This window comes from Ovis canadensis, chromosome 12 (assembly GCF_042477335.2).
Source record: "Ovis canadensis isolate MfBH-ARS-UI-01 breed Bighorn chromosome 12, ARS-UI_OviCan_v2, whole genome shotgun sequence".
NCBI lineage: Eukaryota > Metazoa > Chordata > Mammalia > Artiodactyla > Bovidae > Ovis > Ovis canadensis.
Genome location: NC_091256.1, coordinates 36,221,982 through 36,238,488, shown reverse-complemented (window position 1 = coordinate 36,238,488; position 16,507 = coordinate 36,221,982). Strand labels below are relative to the sequence as shown.

General features: G+C 38.7%; 1 long non-coding RNA gene across 1 annotated transcript; it reads right to left on the bottom strand.

Moving 5' to 3' along the window:
- Window positions 1-3,937: 3,937 nt before the first annotated feature.
- Window positions 3,938-10,390, bottom strand: LOC138415872 (uncharacterized). The gene is made up of 4 exons (XR_011247432.1): window positions 10,292-10,390; window positions 9,986-10,090; window positions 6,861-6,971; window positions 3,938-4,742 (listed from the first exon to the last, which is right to left on the bottom strand). It is a non-coding gene; the product is annotated as an uncharacterized lncRNA (long non-coding RNA).
- Between the last annotated feature and the right edge of the window lie 6,117 nt (window positions 10,391-16,507).

Genomic DNA, 16,507 nt, shown 5'->3' with positions numbered 1-16,507 from the left:
AAAAGTTGGCTTAAAGCTCAACATTCAGAAAACTAAGATCATGGCATTCGGTCCCATCACGACATGGCAAACAGATAGGGAAACAGTGGAAACAGTTGTAGAGTTTATTTTTTTGGGCTCCAAAATCACTGCAGATGGTGATTGTAGCCATGAAATTAAAAGACACTTACTCCTTGGAAGGAAAGTTATTACCAACCTAGATAGCATATTCAAAAGCAGAGAGATTACTTTTCCAACAAAAGTTCATCTAGTGAAGGCTATGGTTTTTCCAGTGATCATGTATGGATGTGAGAGTTGAACTATAAAGAAAGTAAAGGGCTGAAGAATTGATGCTTTTGAACTGTGGTGTTGGAGAAGACTCTTGAGAGTCCCTTGGACTGCTGGAGATCCAACCAGTCCATCCTAAAGGAGATCAGTCCTGAGTGTTCATTGGAAGGACTGATGTTGAAGCTGTAACTCCAATTATTTGGCCACCTGATGCAAAGAGCTGAGTCCTTTGAAAAGACCGTGATTCTGGGAAATATTGAAGGCAGGAGGGGAAGGGAACAACATAGGATGAGATGGCTGGATGGCATCACTGACTCAATGGACATGAGTTTGGGTAAACTCTGGGAATTAGTGACGGACAGGGAGGGGTCACAAGGAGTCAGTCGCGACTGAGCAACTTAACTGAACTGACTGAACTGACCCCACATATGCATAGATGGTTTCTCAGCTAAATACTAAAAGAGACCTCTCTGCAGATCCCCAAATCTCTCTCTCTCTGCAGTTCCTTTTTCCCCATTATTCTGTGCTGCTAATTCCTACTGGTTTGGTTCTCCAGAAATCCTATCTTATCTACACCACTCGATGTTACCAGACTCCGTTTGAATTTTCTTCCCTACACCACAGATGAAAACTGTCTCTGGACAGGTAGTTGGGGTAGGGTAATTACAGGACTGGCTACTTTCCATCAATAATCATAGTCTTGGACTGGCATTTTCTTTTTCTTTTTTTTTTGATTTACTGGTTGTTAATGTAGGATGACATTTACTGTATCAATTATTACCTTTATAGATGAAAATAGAAGCCAGATTCTTTTGGAGAACTAGGAAGATTTTTAAAATCTAGAGCACAAAGTTCAGTGTAGGGGGATGAACCGCTTAGCTATATATAAAAATCTAAGTAAATGTTTTATGTAAGTGAGAACATGTACAATTATCTGAGCAGGATTTTGAATTTTAAAGCCTTGGAGTTTAAAAATGAAAAAGGAAATGAAAACAAAATGGACTCAATGAAGAACACTTAGATTTTTCTCTGGGTTCCACTACTAGTTGATTGAATGACCTTGGAAAGTCACTTATCATCATATTTCCCATCTACAAAATGAAAAGTTCAACCAATTCTCTTTCAGGCTTAAAATATGATGAATTTAAGATAGCTTTTACTTTATTACCACAAATGTATTCTGTGCTTTCTTATCTCTTTGGCTTTTAAAAATGTATTTCTATTTTTCATCCTTATGCTTTTGCCTGTTTACAGAATTTCCTTCCCAGGGAACATGGACATCTTTCACTTGTCTACATTATTCCAGCATTTTAAAGCCAGTATCGAATATATCCTGATTTTCCACAGAGTTCTTCAGGATCCTTTTAGCTTGATATAATTTCTCCTATTTTGAATAGCAACTCAAAACAAAAACACCCAGGTAAAATCTGAACAATAATCATGTGACTCTATATGAACATAATTATAAAACTTTATAAGGGATATTATGAAATGAAATTTTGTATAAATTAAGAGAACTATCAGACCAGTGCTATAAAAGTGTAGAATTTTTCTCAAATATATGAATATATTTAATAGAATTCTAATCTAAATAATGTGGCAATTACTTTTGTAACCCAGTGAAGTGATTTTAAACATCTAAAAGTTTCAGGCAAGAGTGTTAAAAAATAAATCCCAACAAAACCGAAAAATACTTTGGAAGGTAAGAGTCCTGGGAGGGGAACTTACTGTGACAGATGTTTATATATATATATACACATATATGTATAAATATAGTTAAGCTATTATATCAGTGTAGAACTAGTGTAAGAATTGATAAATTGGTTTTTTAAAATAGTATAGCTCTAAGAAATAGATGGGGAAACAGTGGAAACAGTGTCAGACTATTTTTTTGGGCTCCAAAATCACTATAGATGGTGACTGCAGCCATGAAATTAAAAGATGCTTACTCCTTGGAAGAAAAGTTATGATCAACCTAGATAGCATATTCAAAAGCAGAGATATTACTTTGCCGACTAAGGTCCATCTAGTCAAGGCTATGGTTTTTCCAGGGGTCATGTATGGATATGAGAGTTGGACTGTGAAGAAAGCTGAGCGCCGAAGAATTGATGCTTTTGAACTGTGGTGTTGGAGAAGACTCTTGAGAGTCCCTTGGACTGCAAGGAGATCCAACCAGTCCATTCTGAAGGAGATCAGCCCTGGGATTTCTTTGGAAGGAATGATGCTAAAGCTGAAACTCCAGTACTTTGGCCACCTCATGCGAAGAGTTGACTCATTGGAAAAGACTCTGATGCTGGGAGGGATTGGGGGCAGGAGGAGAAGGGGACGACAGAGGATGAGATGGTTGGATGGCATCACTGACTCGATGGACGTGAGCCTAAGTGAACTCCAGGAGTTGATGATGGACAGGGAGGCCTGGCGTGCTGCGATTCATGGGGTCGCAAAGAGTCGGACACGACTGAGCAACTGAGCTAACTAACTAACTAACTAAGGGCTTCCTGGGTGGCTCAGTAGTAAAGAATCTGCCTGCCAATGCAAGAGACCCGGGTGTGATCTCTGCATCAGGAAGATTCCCTGGAGTAGGAAATGGCAACCCACTCCAGTGTTCTTGCCTGAGAAATCCTATGGACAGAGGAGGCTGGTGGGATACAGTCCATAGAGTCACAAAGCAGTTGGACATGACTTAGCGACTAAACAATAACAAATAGTTCTAAATCATACACTTATGATTTATATGTATAGGTAAAAACTTAATACAAGGAAAGAAGCATTCCATATATCACTGCTGTTAAGATGCCTTCACTGACCTCAGAATAAATTAGATTCCTCTTGATAGTGTCCTCATAGTATTTCCAGTATAATTACAATTTATTTTTTTGATATTTGTCAGCTCAGTGAGACTAATGACCATGTCTTCCTTGTCCAAACCTATATAATCACCTCCCAGTACAGTACTTGGTTTACAGTAAAATATAAGTATTTTTCTGCTATAGTACAAAATAAATATTTGTGTTATTGAAACAAATTGCAGGGGAGAGAATAGCTTTTCAATAACTGTTGATATTTGGGAAAAGAGCATTTGGGAGAAATTAAATTCAGTTCAGTTCAATTCACTCTCTCAGTCGTGTCCGACTCTTTGTGACCCGATGGACTGTAGCACGCCAGGCCTCCCTGTCCATCACCAACTCCCAGAGTTTACTCAAACTCATGTCCATTGAGTTGGTGATGCCATCCAACCATCTCATCCTCTGTCGTCCCCATGTTTACTTAATACCATTCTTCATTTTGAATTCAGGTGAATTATGGGAATAATGAATCAAATGTCATCATAAATGTCTAGAAGGAATAAAAAATTAATATGTACCCTTTTTTGGAAAGCCACAAAAATTTAACTTGAGCATAAGCCCGGTGGAAAATTCACAAATGGAAAGTTTGCTAGACTTGACATAAGAAATGAAATAGTTTGACAAATCTTAAACAGTGTATAAAACTTAAAGGGAATCAGTCCTGCTAAATACAGCAAAATGTTTTGCTTTAATTTATAAAGAACTTTCTCAACTCTAGGAGAACCTATAATAATAGTAATGTTGAAGTAAAGCAGACCCTTTCCAGGGCCCCAAACTGGGCTCTTGTCTAACACTCAGAAATGAATTGTCCAAGGAGACACATATGCTGACAAAGCAAGAGATTTTATTGGGAAAGGGCACCCAGGTGAAGAGCAGTAGGGTAAGGGAACCCAGGAGAACTGCTCTACCACGTGGCTCTCAGTCTCAGGTTTTATGGTGATGGGATTAGTTTCCGGATGGTCTTGGCCAATCATTTTAAGTCTTTCCTGGTGGCACACGCATTACTCAGCCAAGATGGATGCTAGTTTGAGAGATTCTGGGAAGTGGACAGACACGCGGTGTCTCCTTTCAAACTTTCCTGAACTCTTCTGGTTGGTCATGGCTTATTAGTTCAGTATTCCTTATCAGGATCTCCTGTCATAAAACAACTCATGCAAATGGTTACTATGGTGCCTGGCCAGGGTGGGTGGTTTCAGTGTGCTTCCCCTAACAAATCCCCTCTGAGAGACTTCATACTCAAGATACTTCTTGGAAATTGGGGCGGAGGTCTCTTTCTTCTGTAACTTCTTCCTGCTGAGCATGGGTGTAGGCCTGCCTAGCAGAGCAGAAGTCTGTCTCTACCAGATCTAAGTAAAGGTTTTTTTTTTTTTTTTTTTTTTTTGCCTGAAACCAGCATCACCCTTATAATAAGAGCAATTTAGTTTGAAATTGTTAGCCCCTCTCAGACATGAAATAGATAGGGTCCAAACTGGAGATCTAACAGGATGGTCATCTCCGGTCCCTGGAAACAGAAGGTAACATTTGGGGTGAGGGTTGCAGGGTTTGTGACCCTTTTTGATTGGTTGGTGGTGAGGCAACAGAGCTGTGCTCCAGGAATCTTGTGCTCAGTCTGAAGTTCCCATCCTCCACCTGGGTGGGGGTTCAAAGACATTGTTATGCATATTTCTTTGAGTAGGAACCAGGACTCCGTCTGGAGGCTGTGCCAACCTTTGATTGTTTCTCCAGTTTCTGCATCCCCTCCCTTCCCTGATTAGCAATTCTTTGAATCCACCCTTTGGAACTCAGGGAAGGTCAGGGAGGCTGAATGAAGCCTATATCTTACAGACAAGAAATGGAGAACACAGAACAGATCTCTACTCCAGAGCCTCACAGGGTTCTATTCAGTTTTAATTTAGGGAACTAGGCAACTATGACTGTGATAACTTCCTGTCAAAATGGAGCATAGGACTGCCTCAGCTTGGAGTGTAGACACTGAATTGGAAGTATTTCTGAGTTCTGAGTTCTAGATCTGAGTCTTGTATGATTAAAATCTCAATCCCTTGGTCTGCCATTTTGGTGTAACAGACCCAATTAGAAGTAGTTGGAGGAGTGATAACTGGAATTTAGTAGACAAAATAAATCTCATTTCTTTTTAGAAGAATAGGCCTGAAACCCAGTCTGGACCTGGCACTTCAGGGAGACTTATAGCCAGGTAGCCAGTTGTCTGGTTTTATAAAAAGTAAGGTTGCAGTCACTAGCTTCCAGCAGACATTGTTTTGAGAATGGTGGCATCCAAGCCTGACACGACTCAGAAAACTCAAGGCTTTAGTGATACAAGGTCTAATCTGAAAGTACACCCATAGCATCACCTAGTTATTTCCCAGCATATCTGAACCATAGCTACTCTGTTTTGACTTTTAATTGTAAACTTTTCCTTAATAGCCAAAGCAAATTTCACCATTAATGACGTCAGTGTTTCTCTAGGTATGAGAAGATGCAAGAATTGGGACTCATAAAATTTTCTCCTGAAAAGATCTAACTATCTGAAGGCCTCTGTTCTGCCAGTTTTTCCCAGAGCACAGAGTGCCTCATTCCTGATTTTCACCCTGAACTCCTTTCAGGGGCATTGAAAGTCAGCAGTTGCAGCGGCCATGATTTAATCTTTGTAGATGTAGATGGCAAGTGTCAGTCTTCAGTTGGCAGAGCCCCTTTTTGCTCATAAACTTGACCATGATGGGGGGCGGGGCACATTTCATGACCATTTTATCCCATGGTGCTGAGAATGTCCATTCTCAGGTTTGGCAAAGATTTTGTTGACAGGCCACTCAATGTGCTGTTACTGGACTAGGCCATAAAACAATATCCAAAATTCTCTGGACTTCCTTTCTTACTAGCCTCTTACTCCCTCTTGTTGCTTCTTCCCTTATCTAGAGTTATACTGTTACCATCATCGATCTCATATGGGACTATATATTATTCTATTAGAGGCCTCAGACACACATTTGACAGTGTAAGAAACAGCAATTTTGTAAAACAGGTGAAAGACAAATAACATAGCCAGCAGTATTAGTAAAGTCACAAGTAAGACTTAAGGTAAGAACTTCCGTTAGATGTAGCCCAGATATATCTCAGGTCATCTGACTTACTCTGCTCTGTAGAATCTTTATCTTCCAGGGAAATTATATATTGGCACTGTCTATAAGGCACATAGCCCCATTTCCTAGTGTTACTAGACTGATTGTCCTTAGTATGATTTAATTGTTTCCAACACAGAGGCGACTTTAAACCTAAATTACCATAGCCTGGTGTTATCTTTATAAATCCATCTCAGAAGTGTGGGAGATTTTTTCCTCTTTTGCTGAAACTTTTCTTGTTGCTCTGTTTGAGCTTGAGTAATAGAGAAAAGTTCAAATTTATGGCCAGAGTCAGAGCAGACATTATTAATTGGCCAGGTGTGGGGATCCCATCTAGTAATATCACAGTGACCTATGACTATAGGTCACAGTGAATATGACTATAATTATTTTTTAAAGTAAATTTTCTCAGGGCCAACCAGTTAGAGTCTTGTAGTAGAGAAATTTACCAAGGTAACCCAGAACTAGACACAGGTAATTGGCCACAAACCCAACAATTGAATTGATTTCTAAAACTAGCATAGAATCAGGCCTATGATAGAAAAGCGTTTGATTTATATGCAAAGGTCTAAGAAGTCAAGAAAACATAAATGATCATACAAATCAGGTCCAGCATCTTGGGCAAGCTGTCTACCTCTGATGTTGTCTTCTCATCCTGGTGTAGTGTGGTTTCTCCTGCTTGAGCATCATTTTAAGGTGAGATCAGGTCAGCTGTCTTCTCTATAGACAAATCCAGTGTAGGGGCCTTTGGAAGTGGGAATTAGTCTAAGAGTTAATTTCCCTTCAGTTTCATTGTGCATGAGCTAGTCAAGAGAACCTGTAAAAAAGTCCTTCCATCCAGGTTGGAGACAGTCCCTTAAATTATGTCTTTTTCCAGTCCTGGTTGCAGGTCATGAGGCATCTGATCTTCATCCAAAGATAGATTACTGAGATAAGCTTCAGAAACAAACTTAGGGTGTTCTTTAAGAATTCAATTAAATTTTACATTAATATCACTTAACAGCAAAGAACTATCTAAGAGATGAGTCTTACTAGATGCAGACCTCCATTAATAAACTAGGATTTAACATTTTTTGAAATATCTTTTTCTCCCTAAAGTTACCCTCATTTTTATCAAATATAACCAAATTAAGGCTAGTTTGTTTGCAAAATAGGTCTGTTCTCACTAATTTTGGTCTGATGATTTATATAACCATAATTGATTATAGACTTTTTATTTTGCTGAAGCATTTATAGAGTCTCAGAATGAACTTTTAAAATAAAACAGAGCTGGGGAATTCACACCAAAGGCTTATCACAGATTTTGCCTAACAAATCTAGGTGAATTCTTCCCTTTTTAAGGTCTCAAAAATTTCTTGAGATTTTTGTACCTGTGGGATAACCTTCCTAACTCATTTGATAAACTTATTGGAAACTTAAAAATTTCCAATTTTTGGAGGAGTCAGATAGAGTGAAAATATAATTGTTTTGTTTATAACGTTTAATTTTACCAAAGTATTGTCATAATTAGTTTGAGAGGATGGTTTTCCCTACTCCCTGAAAACCTAAGATGCAAACCCATAATTTTTCAGATAGAAACCATAAAAGTTATAAACATATCAGCTGGTTCATTCAGTCCTTTTGTTAACTTTTGTGAAGTCATCAGGTTTTCCATTAGAATACCAGGACATATCAGAATGTTAAGAACTCCATATAATTTCTAGGATATCTGTATTAGTAATTTTACCATACATTATAACATGAGTGGATTTATTACTTATCTGATAATCTTTTTCATGTAATTTAACCAACCAAATAAACACAGTTTAATATCTCTTTTTGGGATGTTTCAGGGGCCCTCTGAAGCACCCCAAAGTTAGCTAGAGGTCAAAATAACTTCAAAAGAGTTCTATTTAGGAAGTTTTATCAAAAAGATAAATTAAAAGGGTTTAGAACATTTGGTCAGGTTTAGTCAATGTTGATGGGTGTATCATTTAACTTGTTGATATGTCACAATGGGCGTAAATACCAAGGCTCAAGGTCTAGTGAAAGTCAGCTCCGCCATCTTGGACCTAGTTGGCTCTAACCAGTTTTCTTATGGCCATTTTCTAACATTTTCTTATGTGTCATTTCTAACAAAATCCATTTACCTAACTAATTGTAATCCAATTTTAGAAAATCCTGATCATGCATAACTCTTTTTAGCATTTTTCATACCATTTTCTTTCTTTTCTTCTTCTTCTTCTTTTTTTTTTTTACTGAAAACGTACTTCCTACTTTCCTTTAGCAACCAAGAACTAACTTTTATATTAGCATTTTATAGATTGGTGAGCATAAATACCAGTGATAATTTCTAAAATCCTTGCTTTCTTAGAACATTTTAGGATGGCACCAAACATTATTCATTTATAGTCCCAAATCTCTTTAGTTTCTCTGTAAAAGGAAATTAGTGTTTAGTAGTAAATGTTTCAAAATCTTATTTTATTTGGAAATGACCTAGCTATTCAATAGACTTCCAACACTTAGCACACTTGGCATAACCCTTAGAAATTTAAGTTACACCAATCTGGAGAGACTATTTTAGACAGATATTTCTAAAGAATAATTATTCTTAATAGAGTTTATATTAAAGCTCATATCTCATTTACATTTTTATAGAAGTTTCTTCACTCGAGGTAATTTCCTTGTTGACAAACTTGTAACAGATATAATATTTAACTTATATTAAACCTAGGTACAATGAAAATATTCTACTTAATGTCAATTACTCTAAGACATGTCTATATTAGATAGGTCAACAAACAAACATTAATATCAGGTATTTAATACTGAATATTTCCCAGTTCACATGAACCTGGAATTTATTGTTTAATTTAGAATTATTTGACTTGTAAGCACTTACCTTTTTTTAAGCCAAATAAATAGAGCTCATTTACAAATTAACCTCAAAAATATTACTGAGACAAAGACATACCAAGACATATTTAGACAGACACAGTGCAAGATCTAGCTTCATTTTCTAAGTTTAGTCATGAATTAGATATTACAGTATAAAATTTACTAGTTTGTAAAAAAAAGTTGAAATAAGTAAAAATTTTAAAGTCTTTTCCCCCTTTTCCCTCAGTCTCAGGAGTTAGAGATGATCTAGATAAGTGTTCCTGAGAGCCCTGGTCTCAAGGTACAGGGAAAGAAAATCAAGTTCTAATAAAATGGTGGCAGGTCTAAACTAAATGGTGGCCAGACAAAGCAAAATGGCCATCAAAAATAACAACACAGAACACAGAGTTAAAACACACACATATAAACCTGGCAGTCCACATCAGACACTCCCTTAAATACAAGAATACAGTCTCTCAGAAAACCTCCTACAGAGACACAGAACTTCAGATCCAAGTACTAACATAAAAGATTTCAAAGGGAGGAAAGGAAGCCAGGTTGAAAGAAGAAGGGGCAGGAGGTGAGAGAGGGGGGTGAAAGAGGTGGCCTCACAGATGTCTCCTGCCACCTACAGATGCCCAGGCATTATGGGACTTTACCCTGGGCCTCCAGAGAAGGGAGGACTGGAGCTTGGCTCTACCAGAAATCAGACCAGACCAGAACCAGAACTCTCTGCCAAGAGGAGGTGATCAGTTTCCAATCCTCAGCCCAGGCTGATGCCCTTTGACCAGCTTCCTGCATCCAGGACCAGGGGACTAGAAAAAAGGGGAAGGATAGGAAGGGTTAAGGAGAGGAAAGAGAAAGGGAAGGGGAGAGAGGTCAATAAAGTCTCTTGTTCCTTACCTGGTCGCGGCACTCTGGCTAATTGTCCGTGTCAGGAGGAGACCAGGGACAAAAGGGTCCCAGTTGTGGCCACTGGGTCTGGTCAGCTGGCAGGCAAGCTGCCCCCTGAGTAACCAAGTGGTCAAGGTGTCAGTCTTAGTGAAGAAGAATCCTGCCAGAGTTGCCATTTGTAAGGCTTATCACAAAGTTCAAATTTGCTATTCATCACAGAAATCCAAATTAAAAAGAAAAAACAGGGTATCACATTTTAATATATCAAAGTAGAAAAACTTTAGAAAGAGCGCTATCAAGAAATTAAATTTTTACCAGTAAATTATTTCTTTAGGGCGTCTGGGCTCTGACCATCCAAGCAACTCCATTCCAGGACAGGGATCAGAGTGTTGCTGAAACATGGAGGCTGGAGTCAGAGATAACCCTGTGGAGGAAGTCATGAATGACAAGATGTGGTTGGAGGCCGTGCTCAAATTCATTCAGCCTTTGTTTCAATGCCTTGAGGGCCCTTGGAAGCCCCACTGAATAGCCAGAATGAAGGAGACTCTATTATTGCCTTTGACACCAGGCTTCTAAGAGAAAGAATAGGGGCGGTCCTAAGATGGCGGAGGAATAGGATGGGGAGACCACTTTCTCCCTCACAAATTCATCAAAAGAACATTTCAACGCTGAGTAAATGTCACAAAACAACTTCTGAATGCTGGCAGAGGACATCAACCTCTGGGACATCAGAGGTACCCAGAAAAGAGGATGATTGTCTTCAAAAACAGGTAGGAAAAATATAAAACATGGAAAAAAGAGACAAAAGAGGTAGCAAGGGAGCTCTGTCCCAGGAAGGGAGTCTTAAAAAGAGAAGTTTCCAAACACCAGGAAAAACTCTCACTGCCGAGTCTGTGGCAAGCCTTGGAAGCACAGAGGGCAACATAACGGAGTAAAAATAAATAAATAATTAAAAGCAACAGATTACAAGCCCAACCGTAACTCCCCCAGTGGAGAAGCAGCACAGACACCTGCATCCGCCACTAGCAAGTGGGGGCTAGGCAGGGAAACGCGGGCTGCAGTGCTTTTTAAGGATCGGGCCGGAATGCCCCGAGTGTAACCAGAGCGAACTAACTTGGGCTAGCATACCAGACTGTGGGATAGCTACCACACAAAAAGCTCTAACATAAGACACCGCCAGGATTGCTCACAGAACAAAGGATGGAACAGAATTAGCCTGCTGCAGACCATCCCCCTCTGGTGACAGGCAGACAGAGCCGGAAGGGCCGCAAGGGGGCAATCGCAGCCCCAGAAAAACTTCCAAACTACAAGCAAGTTTCTTTGCTAATTAAGACTTCTTGGTGTTCTGGACAGTCACCATCTGCCTAAAAAGGGGCGCCAGTTGTACACCCAGAAAACTGAGCAGCAGGGACAGGAAAGGCAATAAGTCACAGCGACCGTGCTCGCCAAACTACCGAGCTGCTTGGACCTGGGAAGAGAACAAAACGCAGGCCCAACCAAGTCTGCGCCTCTGAGTGCCTGAGCTTGAGCGGCTTAGACCGGGGAAGTGCATGCAGCCCAGGGCCAGCCTCAGACGGTTCCTGGTGGAGCAACCTAGAGCCTGAGCGGTGCACGCCTTGAGCAGGGACAGGCCCAGCAGGGCTGAGACACTACGAACACACGCCAGTGTTATTTGCTTGCAGCATCTCTCCCTTCCCACAGTGAGACTGAACAGGTGAGCCTAAAAAAAAAATAAAGTGTCCACCACAGTCCCCCTTATATCAGGGTGGAAAACAGACACTGAATAGACCAGCAAACAGAAGAAGCTAAAACAGAGGGAACCGCCTTGGAAGGATAGACCTTAAGAAATATAAGCCAGACCAAGGAACTATCTGAAAATGAACTGACCCCACACTGCCAACAACAACATCAGAGAAAGTCCCAGATATACCTTTACTATTTTTACCATCATTCTTTTTTTGTTTTGTTTTTTTCCTTCTTTTCTTTTTCTTCTTTTTTTATTTTAACATTTTTAAATTTTTAAGTTCTTAAAGCAAACGCCATATATATATATTTTGTGGTTTTTTTAAAAATAATTCTTGTGAATTTGCTTTTTTTTTTCTTTCTTCTTCTTCATCTTTTCTTTAATATTGTATTTTTGAAAATTCAAACTCTACTCTAGATTTTTAATCTTTGCTTTTTGGTATTTGTTATCAATTTTGTACCTTTAAAAACCCAATCTTCAGTACCCATTTTTACTTGAGAGCGAGATTACTGGCTTGACCACTCTCTCCTCCTTTGGACTCTCCTTCTCCACCAGGTCGCCTCTGTCTCCTGCCTCCCCCTTCTCTTCTCTACCCAACTCTGTGAATCTCTGTGTGTTCCAGATGGTGGAGAACACTTAGGGAGCTGTTTACTGGCTGGATCTGTCTCTCTCCTTTTCATTTCCCTCTTTTACCCTCCTGGCCACCTCTGTCTCCTTCCTCACTTTCCTCTTCTCTGTATAATTCCATGAACATCTCTGAGTGGTCCAGACAGTGGAGCACACATAAGGAAGTGATTAATGGCTAGCTTACTCTCTCCTCTTCTGATCCCACCTCATCTCATTCTAGTCACCTCTAACTCCCCCGTCCCTCTTCTCTTCTCCATGTAACTCAGTGAACCTCTCTGGGTGTCCCTCAATGTGGAGAAACTTTTCATATCTAACCTAGATGTTTTATCATCAGTGCTGTATAGATGGAGAAGTCTTGAGGTTACTATAAAAATAAAACTGAAAACCAGAAGCAGGAGGCTTAAGTCCAAGTCCTGAGAACATCAGAGAACTCCTGACTCCAGGGAACATTAATCGATAGGAGCTCATCAAACGCCTCCATACCTACACTGAAACCTAGCACCACCCAAGGGCCAACAAGTTCCAGAGCAAGACATACCACGCAAATTCTCCAGCAACACAGGAACACATCCCTGAGCTTCAATATAGAGGCAGCTCAAGTTACTCCAAAACCATTGGCATCTCATAACTCATTACTGGACACTTTATTGCACTCCAGAGAGAAGAAATCCAGCTCCAGCCACCAGAACTCCAACACAAGCTTCCCTAACCAAGAAACCTTGACAAGCCACTGATACAACCCCATCCACAGAACTCCATAATAAAGAGAACTCCACAAACTGCCAGAATACAGAAAGGCCACCCCAAATGCAGTAATATAACCAAGATGAAGAGACAGAGGAATACCCAGCAGGTAAAGGGACAGGAGAAATGCCCACCAAACCAAACAAAAGAGGAAGAGATAGGGAATCTACCTGATAAAGAATTTTGAATAATGATAGTGAAAATGATCCAAAATATTGAAATAAAAATGGAATCACAGATAAATAGTCTGGAGACAAGGATTGAGAAGATGTAAGAAAGGTTTAATAAGGACCTAGAAGAAATAAAAAAGAGTCAATATATAATGAATAATGCAATAAATGAGATCAGAAACACTCTGGAGGCAACAAATAGTAGAATAACAGAGGCAGAAGACAGGATTAGTGAAATAGAAGATAGAATGGTAGAAATAAATGAATCAGAGAGGAAAAAAGAAAAACGAATTAAAAGAAATGAGGACAATCTCAGAGACCTCCAGGACAATATGAAACACTCCGACATTCGAATTACCATGAGAAAATACTTGAGATAATAGTTGACAACTTCCCTAAAATGGGGAAGGAAATAATCACCCAAGTCCAAGAAACCCAGAGAGTCCAAACAGGATAAACCCAAGGCAAAACACCCCGAGACACATATTAATCAAATTAACAAAGATCAAACATAAAGAACAAATATTAAAAGCAACAAGGGAAAAACAACAAATGACACACAAGGGGTTCCCATAAGGATAACAGCTGATCTTTTAATAGAAACACTTCAGGCCAGGAGGGAATGGCAAGACATACTTAAAGTGATAAAAGAAAATAACCTACAACCCAGATTACTGTACCCAGCAAGGATCTCATTCAAATATGAAGGAGAAATCAAAAGCTTTACAGACAAACAAAAGCTGAGAGAATTCAGCACCACCAAACCAGCTCTCCAACAAATTCTAAAGGATATTCTCTAGACAGGAAACACAAAAAGGGTGTATAAACCCAAACCCAAAACAATAAAGTAAATGGCAACGGGATCATACTTATCAATAATTACCTTAAATATAAATGGGTTGAATGCCCCAACCAAAAGGCAAAATACAAGGCTGAATGGATACAAAAACAAGATCCCTATATATGTTGTCTACAAGAGACCCACCTCAAAACAAGGGACACATACAGACTGAAAGTGAAGGGCTGGAAAAAGATATTCCGTGCAAATAGAGACCAAAAGAAAGCAGGAGTAGCTATACTCATATCAGATAAAATAGACTTTAAAACAAAGGCTGTGAAAAGAGACAAAGAAGACCACTACATAATGATCACAGGATCAATCCAAGAAGAAGATATAACAATTATAAATATATATGCACCCAACATAGGAGCACCGCAATATGTAAGACAAATGCTAAGAAGTATGAAAGGGGAAATTAACAATAACACAATAATAGTGGGAGACTTTAATACCCCACTCACACCTATGGACAGATCAACTAAACAGAAAATTAACAAAGAAATGCAAACTTTAAATGATACAATGGACCAGTTGGACCTAATTGATATCTATAGGACATTTCACATCCAAACAATGAATTTCACCTTTTTCTCAAGTGCTCATGGAACCTTCTCCAGGATAGATCACATCCTGGGCCATAAATCTAGCCTTGATAAATACAAAAAAATTGAAGTAATTCCAAGCATCTTTTCTGACCATAATGCATTAAGATTAGATCTCAATTACAGGAGAAAAACTATTAAAAATTCCAACATATGGAGGCTGAACAACACGCTTCTGAATAACCAACAAATCACAGAAGAAATAAAAAACAGAAATCAAAATATGTATAGAAACAAATGAAAATGAAAACACAACAACCCCAAACCTGTGGGACACTATAAAAGCAGTGCTAAGGGGAAAGTTCATAGCAATACAAGCATACCTCAAGAAACAAGAAAAAAGTCAAATAACCTAACTCTACACCTAAAGCAACTAGAAAAGGAAGAAATGGAGAACCCCAGGGTTAGTAGAAGGAAAGAAATCTTAAAAATTAGGGCAGAAATAAATGCAAAAGAAACAAAAGAGACCATAGCAAAAATCAACAAAGCCAAAAGCTGGTTCTTTGAAAGGATAAATAAAATTGACAAACCATTAGCCAGACTCATCAAGAAACAAAGGGAGAAAAATCAAATCAATAAAATCTCTCCATGAAAATGGAGAGATCACAACAGACAACACAGAAATACAAAGGATCATAAGAGACTACTATCAGCAATTATATGCCAATAAAATGGACAACGTGGAAGAAATGGACAAATTCTTAGAAAAGTACAACTTTCCAAAACTGAATCAGGAAGAAACAGAAAATCTTAACAGACCCATCACAAGCACGGAAATTGAAACTGTAATCAGAAATCTTCCAGCAAACAAAAGCCCAGGCCCAGACGGCTTCACAGCTGAATTCTACCAAAAATTTAGAGAAGAGCTAACACCTATCCTGCTCAAACTCTTCTGAAAAACTGCAGAGGAAGGTAAACTTCCAAACTCATTCTATGAGGCCACCATCACCCTAATACCAAAACCTGACAAAGACGCCACAAGGAAAGAAAACTACAGGCCGATATCACTGATTAACATAGATGCAAAAATCCTTAACAAAATTATAGCAATCAGAATCCAGCGACACATTAAAAAGATCATACACCATGACCAAGTGGGCTTTATCCCAGGGATGCAAGGATTCTTCAATATCCACAAATCAATCAATGTAATTCACCACATTAATAAATTGAAAAAATAAAGGCCATAAGATTATCTCAATAGATGCAAAGAAAGCCTTTGAAAAAATTCAACATCCACTTATGATAAAAACTCTCCAGAAAGCAGGAATAGAAGGAACATACCTCAACATAATAAAAGCTATATATGACAAACCCAGAGCAAACATTATCCTCAATGGTGAAACATTAAAAGCATTTCCCCTAAAGTCAGGAACAAGACAGGGTGCCCACTTTCACTGTTATTAGTCAACATAGTTCTGGAAGATTTGGCCACAGCAATCAGAGCAGAAAAAGAAATGGAATCCAAATTGGAAAAGATGAAGTAAAACTCTCACTGTTTGCAGATGACATGATCCTCTACATAGAAAACCCTTAAGACTCCACCAGAAAATTATTAGTGCTAATCAATGAATATAGTAAAGAGTCAGGATATAAAATCAACACACAGAAATCCCTTGCATTCCTATATACTAATAATGAGAAAGTAGAAAAAGAAATTAAGGAAACAATTCCATTCACCATTGCAATGAAAAGAATAAAATACTTGGGAATATATCTACCTAAAGAAACTAAAGACCTATATATAGAAAACTATAAAACACTGATGAAAGAAATCAAAGAGAACACTAATAGATGGAGAAA